Source organism: Apium graveolens, chromosome 2 (genome assembly GCF_009905375.1).
Source record: "Apium graveolens cultivar Ventura chromosome 2, ASM990537v1, whole genome shotgun sequence".
Taxonomy (NCBI): Eukaryota; Viridiplantae; Streptophyta; class Magnoliopsida; order Apiales; family Apiaceae; genus Apium; species Apium graveolens.
Genome location: NC_133648.1, coordinates 143,782,228 through 143,799,727, shown reverse-complemented (window position 1 = coordinate 143,799,727; position 17,500 = coordinate 143,782,228). Strand labels below are relative to the sequence as shown.

The 17,500-nt window shown below is 36.9% G+C and overlaps 1 non-coding gene across 1 annotated transcript; it reads right to left on the bottom strand.

Annotated features, from left to right (window-relative positions):
- Window positions 1–15,646: 15,646 nt before the first annotated feature.
- LOC141709691 (small nucleolar RNA R71) lies at window positions 15,647–15,753 on the bottom strand. Its single transcript, XR_012570256.1, has one exon. It is a non-coding gene; the product is annotated as a small nucleolar RNA R71 (small nucleolar RNA).
- Window positions 15,754–17,500: the final 1,747 nt, after the last annotated feature.

The window sequence follows — 17,500 nt, the reverse complement described above, 5'->3', positions numbered from 1 at the left end:
GCAGCAATCTTCGCCATATAAAAGAATTTAGTGAGAAACTTTTGAGCAAGATCCTCCCATTTGGTGATAAACCCTGGTGGTAGAGAATGTAACCAACACTTTGCTTTATCCCTCAGAGAGAATGGGAAGAGTCGCAACTTGATATCATCTTCAGTCACCCCATTGAACTTGAAAGTGTCGCCGAACTCGATAAAATCCCTGATGTGCATGTTGGGGTCTTCTGTAGGAGAACCCCCAAACTGAACTGAGTTCTGTATCATCTGAATCGTGCTCAACTTGATCTCAAAAGTGTTAGCCATGATGGATGGTCTAATGATGCTTGACTGAATATAATTAATCTTAGGCTGAGAATAGTCCATCAAAGCCTTAGGATTTCTGCTTGATCTCCCATCACTATTAAATATGGTTCCTCGACTCTCTCTTCTTCTTCTTCTACTTTCTCTTCATCCTAAAAAACTTCCATTCGAATCACTACAGCTTCTTCCTTGGATTGATCCAGAGTTCTCTTACGAGCCCGTGAACGCGTATGCATACACGCTCGCTAGAGTACCTGAAACATGACAAGGAAAAGAGTAAGTAAGTAACAATGTCTGAGTCAATAAACTTTAACGATCACTGATGACAAACACATAAACTAAAAGTTAACACCTTGTCCTCAGCAGCGGCACCAAAAACTTATAAGTCGCTAAACACGCACTAAAATTCACGCAAGTATACACGTTCGCAAGTAATATAGAATTATTCTAGTTCATTCCCACATGGACATACTTAGATTAACTTTGTTATTTATGCACTTATGCATCAATGATATGGCTATTATTCAATGCTAAGACGAATAACAAATTGGGTTTTGATTATATGATGATTAACTATTGAGAATTATACTAGAGAACATTAATTAAAGAAAATAAAGACAGTTGAATAATATATGACACAAACATGAGATTCTAACTTTATTAAGTACTGCATTCAATAGCCTTTTCGTTCTTAACCTTAGCATGTAATGATGATGACACTAATCAGATAACACGAAATTGATAAACGCCAACTTTCGTTGCACGAAAGAGATAGAAGCTGAATAGATACCAATTATATTGAGACCCTATATGTATATAGAATTTAACAATATAACAGTTTAATGCACAAGTTAACTATCATGATTATACAGGGCAAGTAAGATGGTTAAAATTACCTACGAATCATGCATAACAATAACACATGAACCTATGCTAACATGGCAAGTTCTAAATTCTTAAATAATCAGATAGCACATAACACGTAAGGTATTGAATAAAAATATTTTTTCAAAGAAGGTTCGGGGTTAAAATAATTTTTCAGGTATTTAATACGAATTTTTGAACATTTTTCAAAATTAAAATAGGTAAACAAATCATTTTATAAATAAATAACATGGTTCGAATACCTGAATCTGACTTTAAAATCATTTAATGATAAATATCAAGCCTTAAACATTTTTTAGAAAAATATTTTAAAGTTCGAAACTATTTTTCGAAAATTTTAAATCAAAAGAAATAATTAAATCCAATTAAATTATCAATCAAAATTAATTAATAACTAATTAAATGAATTAATAAATTATTATTTAAATTAATTAACCAATTAAATAATTAATTATTAACTAAAATTAATTAATTAAATAATTCAAATTTATTTCTGAATTAAAAATGAATTTTGGAATTAAAATAAGATTTTTGGAAAACAAATTTTTGAAATTAAAAAAAATAGATAATATAATTTTTAAAAGATTTTAAAACATAAATCTTAAATTTGCAAACTCTGCAAATCAAAGGGACCAAACTTCATCTTCTTCAAACGTTTAGGGGCCAAAAATGTAATTTTACAGTGCCTCGCCGGAAAATGGTCGTGGTTCGCCGGAGTTTACGACTTCGGTACCCTCAGGCCACCAAAAGCTCCAAATATTATCTCTGAATCAATAGGAATCTAACCACGCAATTGAAATTAACAAATAACACCTGAGTTGGCCGGAAAAACTCGAAGAAAACTCGTCGTCAGACGAGTTCTTCATTTCTCCGGTCAGCTCAATTCCGGTATCGTTTGTACTTCAAACCAACACCAATCGATTCCTTTTTACACGATCTACAAACCGGTATCAATCAATTTCACTAATAACCCCTAGATCAAAAACCCCCAAATTTAATTCAAAATATTTAAATGTTCAAGAACCCTAATTTCATAATTCGAAGATTAAACACAGATTTGGACATGTTATGAACTCAGAATCAATCATATGACATACCAAAACTTTCATAATTCAGTTCTCTACAACATTCAAGCATCAAATCATATCAAACACTTCTAGATTTTAAAAACCTATTTTAATTTAATTAAATTCAAAAATAAATAAAAATATATAAAATTACCACTTGAATCTGCAGTAATATGGATTACAGAACTTGATTCTACATTTCAAGAGCTTTGTTTTGGTTACTCATACGCCAAAATCCGAGTTCGATAACACCTTCAAATCTCCGTTTGATTATGAAGAACACTATGATTATACATATTTTCTCTAGATAATTATCTAATTTTACTGTTTGTTTATGTTTGTCTGTATAAAATACGATACTGTATTGACTATTTATATTTACTGAAATATTGGTACCTTGTTGGATCATATTGGATATAAATATAGAATACTTAATCGTAAAATAGGATCGTAAAATTTGTACCGGGAATCATATAGGTAAAACTGTACTTCAGATTGAAAAAGTCAAAATACGGAAAATACTCAAAATAATTAAATTAGGTTAGAAATGAGTTTTCCCGAAACTTCCGGGTAGTAAAAAAGTAAAAACCGTTGAAGTTGGACGATTCACGATTATTCAAAATAATTAATAATTGAATTGAAATTATAATTATTTAAATCTCTAAATCATTTATAAAATCATATAATGACATCTATATTACTAGAAAAATATCAAAATAATCTATACCTTTTTTTAGATATATAAAAATTAAAATTCGCAATTTTTTTCACATATAAACATCGAACACATATTTCAATTAGCATATAATTTACCACAAATTCCTATAATAATCATATAATATTCATTTATTGACAAAAATAATTACAAGATATATCCCAGTTATTACATCCTTCCTCTTTAAAAGAATTCTGTCTCCAGAATTACCTAAGCAAACAAATGAGGGTTTTTCTCACGCATATCACTTTCTAACTCCCAAGTTGATTCTTCAACTCTTGGGTTTCTCCACATTACTCTTAATATATTTACAACTTACGTTCTCCAACTTCATCTCAGTATACTGGTGATCGACATTTACGTCCGTAAAGAGTTTTGTAGGTAGGCATTCCGATACTAGCGTGGTAACTGTTGTTGTAAGAAAATTCTACTAAGGGCAAATGCTCATCTCAATTTCCTTTAAAATCAATGGCACAAACACGTAACATATCCTTAATAGTTTGAATCGTTCTTTCGCTTTGGCCGTCAGTCTGTGGATGATAAGCTGTACTCATATTCAACTTAGTCCCCAAATATTTTTGAAAGCTTCTCAAGAACCTGGAATTAAATCGTGGATCTCGGTCAGATACAATAGACACATGGACTCCATGACGAACTATTATCTCTTTCAAATACATGTGAACTATCTTGCCCAATAAAAATCTTTCATTAATGGGCAGAAAATGAGCTGACTTGGTTAGTCTGTCCACTATAACCCAAATAGCGTTGTGGTTAGCTTTCGTCCTTGGTAATCCGACTATAAAATCCATAGCAATATGCTCCCACTTCCAATCAGAAATCTCTAACGATTACAGTAATCCACTTGGTCGTTGATGCTCCACTTTAACTCTTTGACATGTATAACATCTACTATCCCATTCCGCAATCTCTCATTTCATATCTGGCCACCAATAATTCTCCTTTAAATTTTTGTACATCTTTGTACTTCCTGGATGGATTGAATACTTAAAATTGTGATCTTCCTTTAGAATTTCATTCTTCAACTCTGTCACTGGTGGAATCCAAATTTTGGAAGAAAATCTGAGAATACCTGTAACGCCATCCAGACACGGGGTATAAGTCTGGGGGTTACCAGCTAATCACCAAACCTGTACAATCTGATTAACAATTAATAAAGAAATGAAATTAAACCCCTTTAACACTAACCAGGATCTTTTTAGGTTGAAGTATGAAAACAAGAACCACTAACTACTTTTATTACAAACCAACATTCAAAATCTCATAAACTCTCTTTATTACAAACCATTGTCTAATTCATTTTAAACTAAGTTCAACTTTTATTCAAACACACACACTATCTATCAACACTCCACCTGCTCGGGCAACTCAAAGTTTTCTTCCTGGATTGGGATCAACACCTTGGGTATGAGAGGATCCCGAAGCTTGACCCGCTTCTTTACCACTCGAGTCCTGATGGGTTTCATATTCCTTCTTAACTGAAAATAATAAGGTGAATAACAACAAAAGGGGTGAGCCAAAAATTGCTCAACAAGTCCACAAAATATAAACAGAGTTAAAGTATTTTAAATGAATCCGTCATCCCGGGTATATCTGCAAAGATATAACCCCACGAGAATAGAAAGAAGGCCATTACTGGCGAGTACAAATGAACTAAATTGGACACAAGTTCGCATCTATATTCTGCTGATCAGTCAGAATATAATGCAGATCCATATCTCAATATATAGATCCAGTCGGGTACCCATGCACTACGGCCCACGTCGAGGCACCAGTCATCCCGGTCCTCAGGATTAAAACACACTCAATCCCAAAATATCATTATCCAGTCCATCGCTTAGCAACCGGAACAATCGATATGCTTTGACATATTCTAATCACCAGAATATATAAATTTAAATGTATCATCAATGGAATATGAACCAAGTATCCAAAGAAACGGAGAAATCAAGAATCGAAATGAAATATGAACAAAGGAATATCAAGTGTGTATCAGTGATTAAGAACAATAATCAAAAGAGTGCAAATGTGATAAGCATTTGAATCAATATCACTATTCTGAAAGTAGAATAGGGGAAAAACTTGCCTTTTGCGCGACTCACTGCAATTAGATCACTTTCGTCTATCACCTTGGACTAATACCGACTCAACTTGCCTGGCTGGCTTAGCTTCTGTTGGCAAAACAGACTGGTTAAGTCATGTCGTACTTCATTTGTATCTTGAATCGACTTCACACCGTTCCTAACATCTACCCATGCGCTTATGACTGACTCATATATTACTTACTAGCAATTAAGTCTCAATTAACCACGTAATACACATAAGCACATAGGCACATAATCATTTTTTATAGTTAAAATCAATTAATTAAACAATTAATTAATCAATTTATAAAATAAATAAATCTGATTTTTAGAATTTATAAAAATTAAATTAAATTCAAAATTTCAGAAACATATGTCAGAAAACCATTCCTGACAAAATCAGATCAAACCCAGGTATTTTACACGGGTCAAACGGGTCAAAATCCGGGTCGTGAAGAACATGCCGGATTTTGCCCAGAATCCGGCCACCGGTGCAGAATATGGTGAGCCATTTTCAGGCCAAAAATGGAACCGTTTGGTTCGTTTTTAAGTTGGGATCAAGTCCAAATTACTTCACCAATCTGATTCCGACCACAACATACCAAAAACATCTCAGAATCTTCATCTCCGGTCAAAAATCGAATTCAACTCCGGCCAAAAACCTATCTTTTGATTCTGTAAACCAAACTTAACGTTCTATAGTGCAAATTGAAGCTAAGAACATATACAATCAAAGCCCTAACATTACAAGAACCAAATATTCACAGAAATCATCGAGTTGTGTTTTAAAAAATCCGACATAAACCCTAGAAATCGTGAATCACTATCCAGGAATCGTTTGTTCAATTAAACACCATGAATCAACTGTAAATCATCTAACAAAGTTATATCAATCATCAAAATATCATAATAATCCCAGAATCAAAATCAACGATTGATTTGGTACAAAAATCAGATCAAAATCAACGATTGAATCCTCAACCCGAATTTGTTCAACCCGACCCGGCTGCAGAGAATTTTGTATATTTTTTCTGATTTTTAATTAATAATTATGATTAATTAAATAAAAATTAGGCTATTTATAGTAGTAAAATTAATACTCCTAATTAAAATTAAGGCCCTAATTCTACACTTTTTAAAATTAATAGGCCCCTAATTTTATAATTTTTGAGTATTAAAATTTAATTTATAAATATTTTATATATACAATATATATGCCAAAATTTCACAAAAATTGTGAATAATGCAAAAATGCAAAAAAATAATATAAATGAAAGTCCTATAATTTTATAAAAATAAAAATGTGATTTTTGTGGGGTTTTTGACACCCAATGGGGCCCGGAAAAGTCATTTTTCGTAAAACGAGAAAATTTATAAAATATCTAGATGTTCAGAATAATGCGATTGTAAAAGTCATTTGATGAAAAATAAGGCCCATTATTTTATTTGAAATACTGGCTTCAAAATCATTGTTTGGGTCATAAAACGTTTTAAATGAAAACGATGAATGCCTAATAAAATATCTGAAAATACCTTAAAAATACTGAAATGACACGAAATGCACGTAATATATAACAAATAGGGTTTAACAGATAATCACACATAAATGACACATTAACACACCTTATTGATTATGCTTCTGATATAATATAAACGTAAATTTCCCAGTCGTTACATCCTTCCCCCCTTAATAGGATTTTGTCCTCAGAATCTTCTATGAAAAAAAATGAGGGTATTTTTCTAACATCTCGCTCTCAAGTTCCCAGGTTGATTCTTCAACCATAGGATTTCTCCACAACACTCGCACTAAATATACAGACTTATTTCTCAACACTTTCTCTCGCCGATCTAAAATTCTTACCGGCTGCTCTACAAAAGACAAATCAGGTTGGATTTCTATCAGCTCATACTCTATTACATGCCTAAAATCAGGATTATATCGCTTAAGCATTGACACGTGAAACACATTATGAATATGTTGCATATGAATTGGTAAAGCTAATTCGTACACAACTTTTCCCACTTTCTTCAAAATTTCAAATGGTCCGACGTATCGTGGTTTCAATTTACCCTTATTGCCAAATCTGGTCAATTCTTTCCATGGCGATATTTTGAGTAGTACATTTTCTCCTTCCTGATAGTCCATATCTTTCCTGGCTTGATCTGCATATTTGCGCTGCCTGTCTTGTGCTGCATTGAGTCGTTTCCGAATGATTTCAATCTTTTCTTTCGTCCGTTGAATTAATTCTGGACCCAAAATTTTGCGTTCTCCAACTTCATCCCAATGCACTGGTGATCTGCATTTTCTTCCATATAGTGCTTCATATGGTGGCATTCCAATGCTGGCGTGATAGCTGTTATTATAAGAAAATTCCACTAGAGGTAGATGTTCATCCCAACTGCCTTCAAAATCGATCGCACAAACTCGTAGCATGTCTTCAATCGGTTGGATAGTTCTTTCACTTTGCCCATCGGTTTGCGGATGATAAGCGGTACGCATGTTCAATTTAGTTCCAAGACATTCTTTAAAACTGCCTCCAAAATCTTGAGTTGAAACGAGGATCTCGATCAGACACGATAGATATTGGAACTCCATGTCGCATCACAATTTCCTTGAGATATATGTGCACTAGCTTGTCAAGTGAAAATCTTTCGTTAATTGGTAGAAAATGTGCTGACTTTATGAGTCTGTCAATGATTACCCATATCGCATCATGATTTGCCCTAGTCTTCGGTAGTCCTACTACAAAATCCATTGCTAGATGTTCCCATTTCCATTTTGGAAAGTCTAACGGTTGTAATAATCCGCTCGGACGTTGATGTTCTGCTTTAACTTGTTGGCATGTGTAGCATTTACTCACCCATTCTGCTATTTCCTTCTTCATGTTCGGCCACCAGAAGTTTTCCTTCAGACCGTGATACATTTTTGTGCTTCCTGGATTAATGGAATACTTTGAACTGTGCGCATCTCGCATTATTTCTTCTTTTAATTCTGCCACATTAGGGATCCAGATTCTCGACGTAAAGCGTAAAATTCCTTCGTTATCTTTCTGAGTGGTGATCTCTTCTCCCATTAGGTCGTCATCTTGACTCATTACTTCTTCCTGACAGCGGCGAATCTTTTCGAGCAACTCTGGTTGGAAAGTCATAGCGTAGATAGCTTCTGCAGATTCATTGGGAATACGAATCTCGATTTCCAATTTGTCGAATTCCTTGGTTAATTCTTCACATGAAGTTAACCGATTCAATCTTTCTTTCCTGCTCAGTGCATCTGCTACAACATTTGCTTTTCCTGGATGATAACTGATCGTGACATCGTAATCCTTTATCAATTCCAGCCATCGACGTTGTCGCATGTTCAGCTCCTTTTGCGTAAAGATATACTTCAGACTTTTATGATCTGTGTAGATTTCACATTTTTCACCATAGAGATAATGTCTCCAAAGCTTCAACGCAAATACGATCGCTGCCAATTCCAGGTCATGAGTAGGATATTTCTGTTCATGAGGTTTAAGTTGTCTCGAAGTATATGCGATGACGTTACCGTGTTGCATCAATACACATCCTAGCCCGCGATACGAAGTGTCGCTGTAAATGATGAAATTTCCATATTCGTCTGGTAATACAAGTACCGGTGTGGTTACTAACCGATTCTTCATCTCTTGAAAACTTTCCTCACATTTATCATTCCATTCAAACTTTTCACTTTTTCGAGTTAAGTTGGTCAGCGGCGTTGCTATTTTCGTAAAATCTTTGACAAACCTTCGATAATATCCTGCCAATCCCAAGAAACTTCGAACTTCTGTCGGCGTCTTTGGTCTTTCCCAATTTAACACAGCTTCAATCTTTGCTGGATCAACTTGGATGCCTTCTCTACTAATGATATGCCCTAGAAATTGTACTTCTCTTAACCAGAATTCACATTTCGAAAATTTCGCGTATAGTTGTTCTTTCCTTAGAATTTCCAAAGCTATCCTCAAGTGTTCCGCATGCTCTTCTTCTGTCCTTGAGTAAATCAAGATGTCATCAATGAATACAATCACAAATTTGTCCAAGTATCTCTTGAATACTCTATTCATTAGATCCATGAATGCTGCTGGCGCATTTGTCAAACCGAATGCCATTACCAAAAACTCGTAATGTCCATATCTCGTGCGAAATGCAGTCTTGGGAATATCTTCAGCTTTAATCTTCAATTGATGATAGCCTGATCGCAAATCTATCTTAAAAAACCATGCTGCTCCCTTTAGCTGATTGAACAAATCGTCGATTCTCGGTAAAGGATACTTGTTCTTAATAGTGAGTTTATTCAATTCCCGATAGTCGATGCACAATCGCATGCTGCCATCCTTCTTCTTTACGACTAACACTGGTGCACCCCATGGGCATACACTAGGTCGTATGATGCCTCGGTCTAGAAGATCTTGCAGTTACGTTTACAATTCCTTCATTTCGACTGGAGCCATTCGATATGGAGCTTTCGAAACTGGTTCTGTGCCTGGTGCTAAATCAATCGTGAACTCGATTTCTCGATCTGGAGGCAACCCTGGAAGCTCTTCTGGAAAGACGTCTGGAAACTCGCATACCAGTGGAATGTCTTCTATTCTAGGACTTCCTTTTTCAGTATCTAACACGTAAGCTATGTACGCCTCACATCCTTGTCGAAGTAACCATTTAGTCTGCATCACAGTGAGAAATTTCTTCCACTGTTTTTCGCCTTTGAATATTACCGTTGCATTTTCCGCAGTTCGCAATTTGACTTTCTTATTCGCGCAATCTATCTGAGTATTATGACAAGCTAACCAATCCATTCCCAAAATGACATCAAATTCTCCTAACTTAAAAGGAATTAAATCTACCAAAAAATGATGTCCGACTATTTCTATATTACACGCAGGACATACTCGATCCACTAGCACTTGGTCGTCATTCGCTAATTTTATAAATAACGTCTCGCCCAACCATTCGTTTCCACAATGTAACTTATCAAGAAATTCTTCAGAAATAAATGAACGAGTAGCTCCAGAATCAATTAATACTTTTAAACTTACGGAATTTACCAAAAGCGTACCTGCAATCACACTTGGACTCTGCACTGCTTCTTTCATTGTCATGTTAAAAGTTCTTGCTTTGGGTTGATTAGGCGGCGGCGGAGGTAATGCCAACACTCTTGGAATACTGGCTGCCATAGCTGGTCCTTTGCAATTTCTGGTGATATGTCCTTTCTTTCCACACTGGAAACAAGTCATTTCCGCTGTTCTACCTGTTGGACATTCGTTAGAATAATGCCCTTTCTTCTTACACCGATAACACGTTACATCCCTTTTTATACATACACCAGTATGCTTTCGATTATATGTCTTACAGTACGACACTGGAACTCTGACCATTCCCTGCTGACTAGAGGTTTGGAAACGATTACCTGCTTTCTGTGGACCTTGTCCTATCCTTTTAAAATTTAAATTTGCCCGGGCTTGGAATCCCGACTTTCTGCTGGAGCGATCTTGGAAACTTCCCTGTCCTTTGTCTTGCTGAGATCTTTCACTTTCCCCTTCTATAATCAGAGCTTTCTGAACTACGGCGGTATACGTCGTCAATTCAAAAACTGTAACTTGGCCACGAATCCATGGTTGTAACCCTTCTTGAAACCTTTGAACTAGCTTATCTTCAGTGTCAACCTGTTCTGGAACAAACCTAGCCAACTCAGTAAATTTGGCTTCATATTCTGCCACGGATATATTTCCCTGCTTCAGTTCTGGAAACTTAATCTGGATTTGGTTATTCACATAGCGAGGAAAATGCTTTTCTAAAAATAACTCTTTAAACCTATCCCACGCAATAACATCTTCACCCTCCAAAGCCTTTTTAGATTCTCACCAATAATTCGCCTCTCCTTTCAACAAGTAACTAGCAAAATCAGTCTTCTGGTCCTCACCTATCTTCACTAGTGCAAACGCTTTCTCTATCTCTTTTAACCAGGTGGTAGCTTTAATAGGATTAGTAGACCCTTCAAATTCTGGAGGATTAACTGACTGAAACTGCTTCAAAGTAACAACAGGTAATACTTGTGGTAATTGAGGCTCATGACGAGGTGGCTGTTGCAACATTTGTTGTTGTATCTGCTGTTGTTGATGCTGCATCTGCTGCTGCATCATTACCATCTGTTGTTGCATCAGATGGAATATTTGGTTCATGGTCTCATTAGTCTGGTCTTCGGAATTGCTGTTAGAGGTTTCAGCCCTAGTCTTTCTCTTTGGTGCCATCTTCTTCTGGTAATAAAACATGTGATATTTCTTTAACAGTTTAATAAACAATTGACAATATGTAAGGAAAATGATTTATCCTGTATTAATAACATGATTTATATAAAGAAAACAGTTGCTGAATGTAAAAACTGGAAATGTAAACAGTTAAATAAAATGATTGTTCTCTTTTTTTTTCAACAGGAATTAAAATATGAAAAACTGTAAAACAATAAAGTGAAAGTAAATGCTGTAAAACTATAAAGACTGAAATTTAAATAAAAGGAATTGAAAAAGTTCATCTTATATATATATGTGACACCAGCTTCAGGTGTAAATGCTTGATACATAAAGTCTCGGGCTACTGGTAATCACTACGGCTACAAGTCACACTATCGCTACAAGTTAAACTACTGATACACACATACACACTACTCACTAGGTTATACTATGCTGCCTCTATATACACATGTACTCTGGAGTCACTGTCTCAAACTATCATTGCCTCAAAACCCAGGCGGAATACGCCTAAGCTCCTCTCTAAGTGCCTGAACCAAAGTCTGTGCCAATCGGAATATCCTGTAGAACTCTGCGAAAGAAGGTGGTCCATCATGGGTCAAATCATCAAGCTCCCAAGTAGCACTCATCAACACTGACTGTAATCGCTGTCTCATATAGTAATCCGGCTGTAGGGCCGCTAACGGTCTTCTGTCCCTCTGATCAAACAGATGCATGATCTCTCGACACTGTGCCCGCCAATACTCCACATCATCCCTCATATCTGATTAACAATTAATAAAGAAATGAAATTAAACCCCTTTAACACTAACCATGATTTTTTAGGTTGAAGTATGAAAACAAGAACCACTAACTACTTTTATTACAAACCAACATTCAAAATCTCACAAACTCTCTTTATTACAAACCATTGTCTAATTCATTTTAAACTAAGTTCAACTTTTATTTAAACACACACACACACTATATATCAACACTCCACCTGCTCGGGCAACCCAAAGCTTTCTTCCTGGATTGGGATCAACACCTTGGGTATGAGAGGATCCCGAGGCTTGACCCGCTTCTTTACCACTCGAGTCCTGATGAGTTTCATATTCCTTCTTAACTGAAAATAATAAGGTGAATAACAACAAAAGGGGTGAGCCAAAAATTGCTCAACAAGTCCACAAAATATAAACAGTGTTAAAGTATTATAAATGAATCCGTCATCCCGGGTATATCTGCAAAGATATAACCCCACGAGAATAGAAAGAAGGCCATTACTGGCGAGTACAAATGAACTAAATTGGACACAAGTTCGCATCTATATTCTGCTGATCAGTCAGAATATAATGCAGATCCATATCTCAATATATAGATCCAGTCGGGTACCCAGGCACTACGGCCCATGTCAAGGCACCAGTCATCCCGGTCCTCAGGATTAAGACACACTCAATCCCAAATTATCATTATCCAATCCATCGCTTAGCAACCAGAACAATCGATATGCTTTGACATATTCTAATCACCAGAATATATCAATCTCAATGTATCATCAATGGAATATGAACCAAGTATCCAAAGAAATGGAGAAATCAAGAATCGAAATGAAATATGAACAAAGGAATATCAAGTGTGTATCAGTGATTAAGAACAATAATCAAAAGAGTGCAAATGTGATAAGTATTTGAATATATATCACTATTCTGAAAGTAGAATAGGGGAAAAACTTGCCTTTTGCGCGACTCACTGCAATTAGATCACTTTTGTAACACCCCCAGATCCGGGGTCGGGGATCCGGGTCGTCACGGTCTTTCTTTCCACAATATCACCTCACTTAATTAATAATAATAACCTTATGCTGTGACCCCACACTAACACACACCACAACCCGTTATAGTCTCAGAGATGAAATTTAAATAAGTACAAGTCTTTGAATCCACAATTTAAAAGTTATTACAACCCAAAATGATTACTTGATAAATTTACAGTTAATTGCCATTATCTGCCACAAGTTATAATTATACATAATTTGATTCTCAAAAATAGAATGCCTGATCTACCAATAGATCTACCTCTGCAGCTATAGCAGCCACAACATCATCGGGAAGACGCGGGACGCTTCCCACGCGCTTGCGCTGGGTCTGCTGGAGTATGGCCATCTCTCCTAACTGTTGTTGTGTGATGAAGAAATAAAGCAAGAGTGAGCCTTATGATAAGTGGCATTTTATACCACTTAGAACGTCTTAAAATGGCTTAAATTGGTGTCTTGAAATCAAGTATTTTGTGTATTTGATGCGTTTTTCTAGTGTTTATGCATTTCAGGGTATTAGTTGCATTTCGGAGGAGGAATCATCAAGAATAAGCCTTGGCATGTGTTCACCATTGCGAGAGGAAAAGAACGGGCAGATTACGGCGAAGAAACGGAGCAAACCTGGATTTTTTCCAGTATGGTCCTGCGCGCCCGCGCAACAATGCTGAGCGGCCGCGCAGCAGCCTTGCGCGCCCGCGCAGAAATGCTGAGCGGCCGCGCAGGGTCGGGGAAAAGGATAAATTATTTTAGACTTCTACTTCTGTTTGGCTTCCAACTTCTATGTAATCTGAGTTTTATGGGACTATTATATAAGTAGATTTGAGACGTTTTCACAGAAAAGAAAAAAAAGGAGATTATGTTTTAGATTGTGTTTTGCGTAAGAAGCGAAGAAGATAAGGAAGAAGACCGATTTAGCACACCGCAACGAAGAGGAAGCATATATTCTTGTGATTCTTGTTTCGTTGTAACGTTGGATGCTAGTTTTCTTGCTTTGACTTATTTACTCTTGTGACGTACTCTGTTTTAATATAATTAGTTTAGTTATTATTTTCTTGTGTTGTTTATCATGATTTCATATGAACCCATGATGGCGATAAGTTCTATTATGGGTTAATCGTGATCATGGGGTTGCAACGGATTTATTATGAAATTCTTTAGTTAATTGTTTAATACTTTAGTGTGTGATGATTGCATGATATCTAGTATTGGTTGTGCGTATTTGTCTTATGTGCGTCGCGAACATATAAGATAGGGTGTTAATCTCTTGTGAAGCGACGGTGGATCTTGAGATTTAGAACTTGCCATGCTAGCATAGGTTCATGTACGTTGTGCATGATTAGTGGGTAACTCTAACAGTTTTATTTGCCCTATGTAATCAAAAGGAATAACTTGTGCTTAAATCGTTATGTTGTCAATTTCTGTAGACATATAGGAACTCAACATAATTGATGACTATTCAACTTCTATCTTAATTGTGGATGTTTGGTAGAATGGTATTAGTACAATGAAAGTTGGCTTTTATCAGTTCCGTGTTATTCGATTAATATCATCACTGTCACATGCTAAAGGTAATAACAATGGCTATAGAAAGAAGTAATAATGAAGTTGTGATCTCATGAGTGTTTTATTATTGATAAATTGAAGTGTTAGTTAAGTGGTTAATTAAGTAGTTAATTATAATTAATATTTAATCAACAATTTTAAGTGTTATCTTAACATTGAGAAGTAATCATACATTGGTGAGTGAGTTTAATTAGACAATAACTTAGTCTGAGTCTCTGAGGGAACGAACTAAAAAGTATTCTATATTACTTGCGAACGCGTATACTTGCGTGAATATTAGTGCATGTTTTCGCCCTAACAAGTTTTTGGCGCCGCTGCCGGGGACTCGGCGTATTTGTTTAGTTTATGTACTTACCATCATTGGTCATTAGGACTCAGTGATTAGGACGTAGTAGTTAATTACTCTTTTCGGTTGTGTTTCAGGTACTTTAGCAAGCGTTTATGCAAACTCGTTCTCGTGCTCGCAAGAGGACCTTAGATACAGCTGAGGAGAAAGACGAAGTTCTTGATACTCCGGAGAAGTTAGATTTTGAGGATTCGGATTCAGGAACTGAGCAGAAAGAACCAGTAAACATGGGAGATCGTATTATTCAAGCAGATCCAGCTCTTATGGATTTTTCTCGGCCTAAAATTGATGACATTCAGTCAAGCATCCTTCATCCGGCTATTCAAGCTAACACCTTTGAAATCAGGCCGGGCACTATTCAGATGGTGCAGAATTCTGTTTCTTTTGGAGGAGCGGCAACTGAAGACCCCAACATGCACATAAGGAATTTTGTCGAGATCTGCAGCACTTTTAAGTATAATGGCGTGACTGATGAGGCTATCAAGTTGAGGCTTTTCCCATTCTCACTGAGGGAGAAGGCTAAAGACTGGTTACATTCTGAACCAGCTGGGTCCATCACTACGTGGCAAGATCTTGCGCAAAAGTTTCTGGTGAAGTTTTATCCAATGGCAAAGACTGCTGCTATGAGGAGTGCTCTTACTCAGTTTGCGCAACAACCTACAGAATCTATGTGCGAGGCTTGGGAACGCTACAAGGAAATGTTGAGAAAATGTCCACATCATGGAATGCCGGATTGGATGGTAATCACTGGTTTTTATAATGGTTTGGGGGCCCAATCTCGGCCCATGCTCGATGCAGTAGCTGGAGGAGCCTTATGGGCTAAAAGCTATACTGAGGCGTATAATCTTATAGAGACAATGGCTGCAAACGAGCATCAAAACCCAACTCAGAGGATGACGTCAGGCAAGGTCGCAGGTATTCTGGAAGTTGATGCAGCCACCGCTATTGCAGCCCAGCTCCAAGCGCTATCAATGAAGGTTGATTCTCTGGCTACATATGGAGTTAATCAAATAGCTATGGTTTGTGAGCTTTGTGCAGGTTCTCATGCTACGGATCAGTGTTCTCTTATCAACGAATCTGTTCAGTATGTGAATAATTATCAGCGACAACAGCAGCCTGTGCCAGCGACCTATCATCCTAACAACAGAAATCATCCAAATTTCAGCTGGGGAAATAATCAGAATGCTATTCAGCCACCATATCAGCAAGGAGTGAGTAAACAGTTTAACCCACCTGGATTCCAGCAACCACAGCAGTATGCTACAAGGCAATCATATCCTCAACAGGGAAGTGCAGCTGCACCTACTAGTGCTGATTTTGAAGAACTTAAGCTGTTGTGCAAGAGTCAGGCGGTTTCTATCAAGACCTTGGAAAATCAAATCGGTCAATTAGCCAATGCAGTGCTCAATCGTCAACCTGGCACTCTTCCCAGTGACACGGAAGTACCAGGCAGGAAGGAAGCTAAAGAGCAAGTCAAGGCTATTACCTTAAGGTCTGGAAAAGTAGCTGATGCTGAAAAGGCAAAAGAAGTCGAAGCTGAAGTTAGAGATGAAGAATCTAAGCAAAAGGAGAAAGTGGCGGAACCAAAGAAGACTACTGTTGAACACACTCTGCCTGAGGCTAATACAGGGGAGAAACAGCTCTATCCTCCACCACCTTTTCCTAAGAGATTGCAGCAATAAAAGCTGGATAGACAGTTCGGGAAATTTCTGGAGGTGTTCAAGAAACTTCACATCAATATACCTTTCGCTGAGGCTCTGGAACAAATGCCTAGTTATGTGAAGTTTATGAAGACTATTCTTTCAAGGAAGGTGAAACTGGATGACCTTGAAACCGTTGCTCTCACGGAAGAATGCAGCGCTGTTCTGCAGCAAAAGTTACCACCAAAACTGAAAGATCCAGGAAGCTTCACCATTCCTTGCACCATTGGCAATCTAACTTTTGACAAGTGCCTTTGTGATATGGGAGCAAGCATTAATCTGATGCCCTTGTCGATCTTTAAAAAGCTGGATCTGCCTGATCCAAAAACCACATACATGTCGCTACAATTGGTGGACCGTTCCATTACTTACCCAAGGGGCATAGTTGAGGATGTGCTCGTCAAGGTGGATAAGCTCTTCTTTCCTGCAGATTTTGTTATTCTGGATTTTGAGGAAGATAAGAAGATTCCCATAATCTTGGGGAGGCCTTTCTTGGCTACTGGCCGTACCTTGATAGATGTGCAAAAAGGGGAACTTACTATGCGGGTCCAAGATCAGGATGTGACCTTCAACGTATTCAAGGCAATGAAATTCCCTACAGAAGATGAGGAGTGTTTAAAAGTGGATGTGATTGATTCCGCAGTTACTTCGGAACTCGATCACATGCTAATGTCTGATGCATTGGAAAAGGCCTTAGTGGGGGATTTTGACAGCGATGATGAAGATAGCAACGAGCAATTACAATATCTGAACGCTTCTCCATGGAAGCGAAAG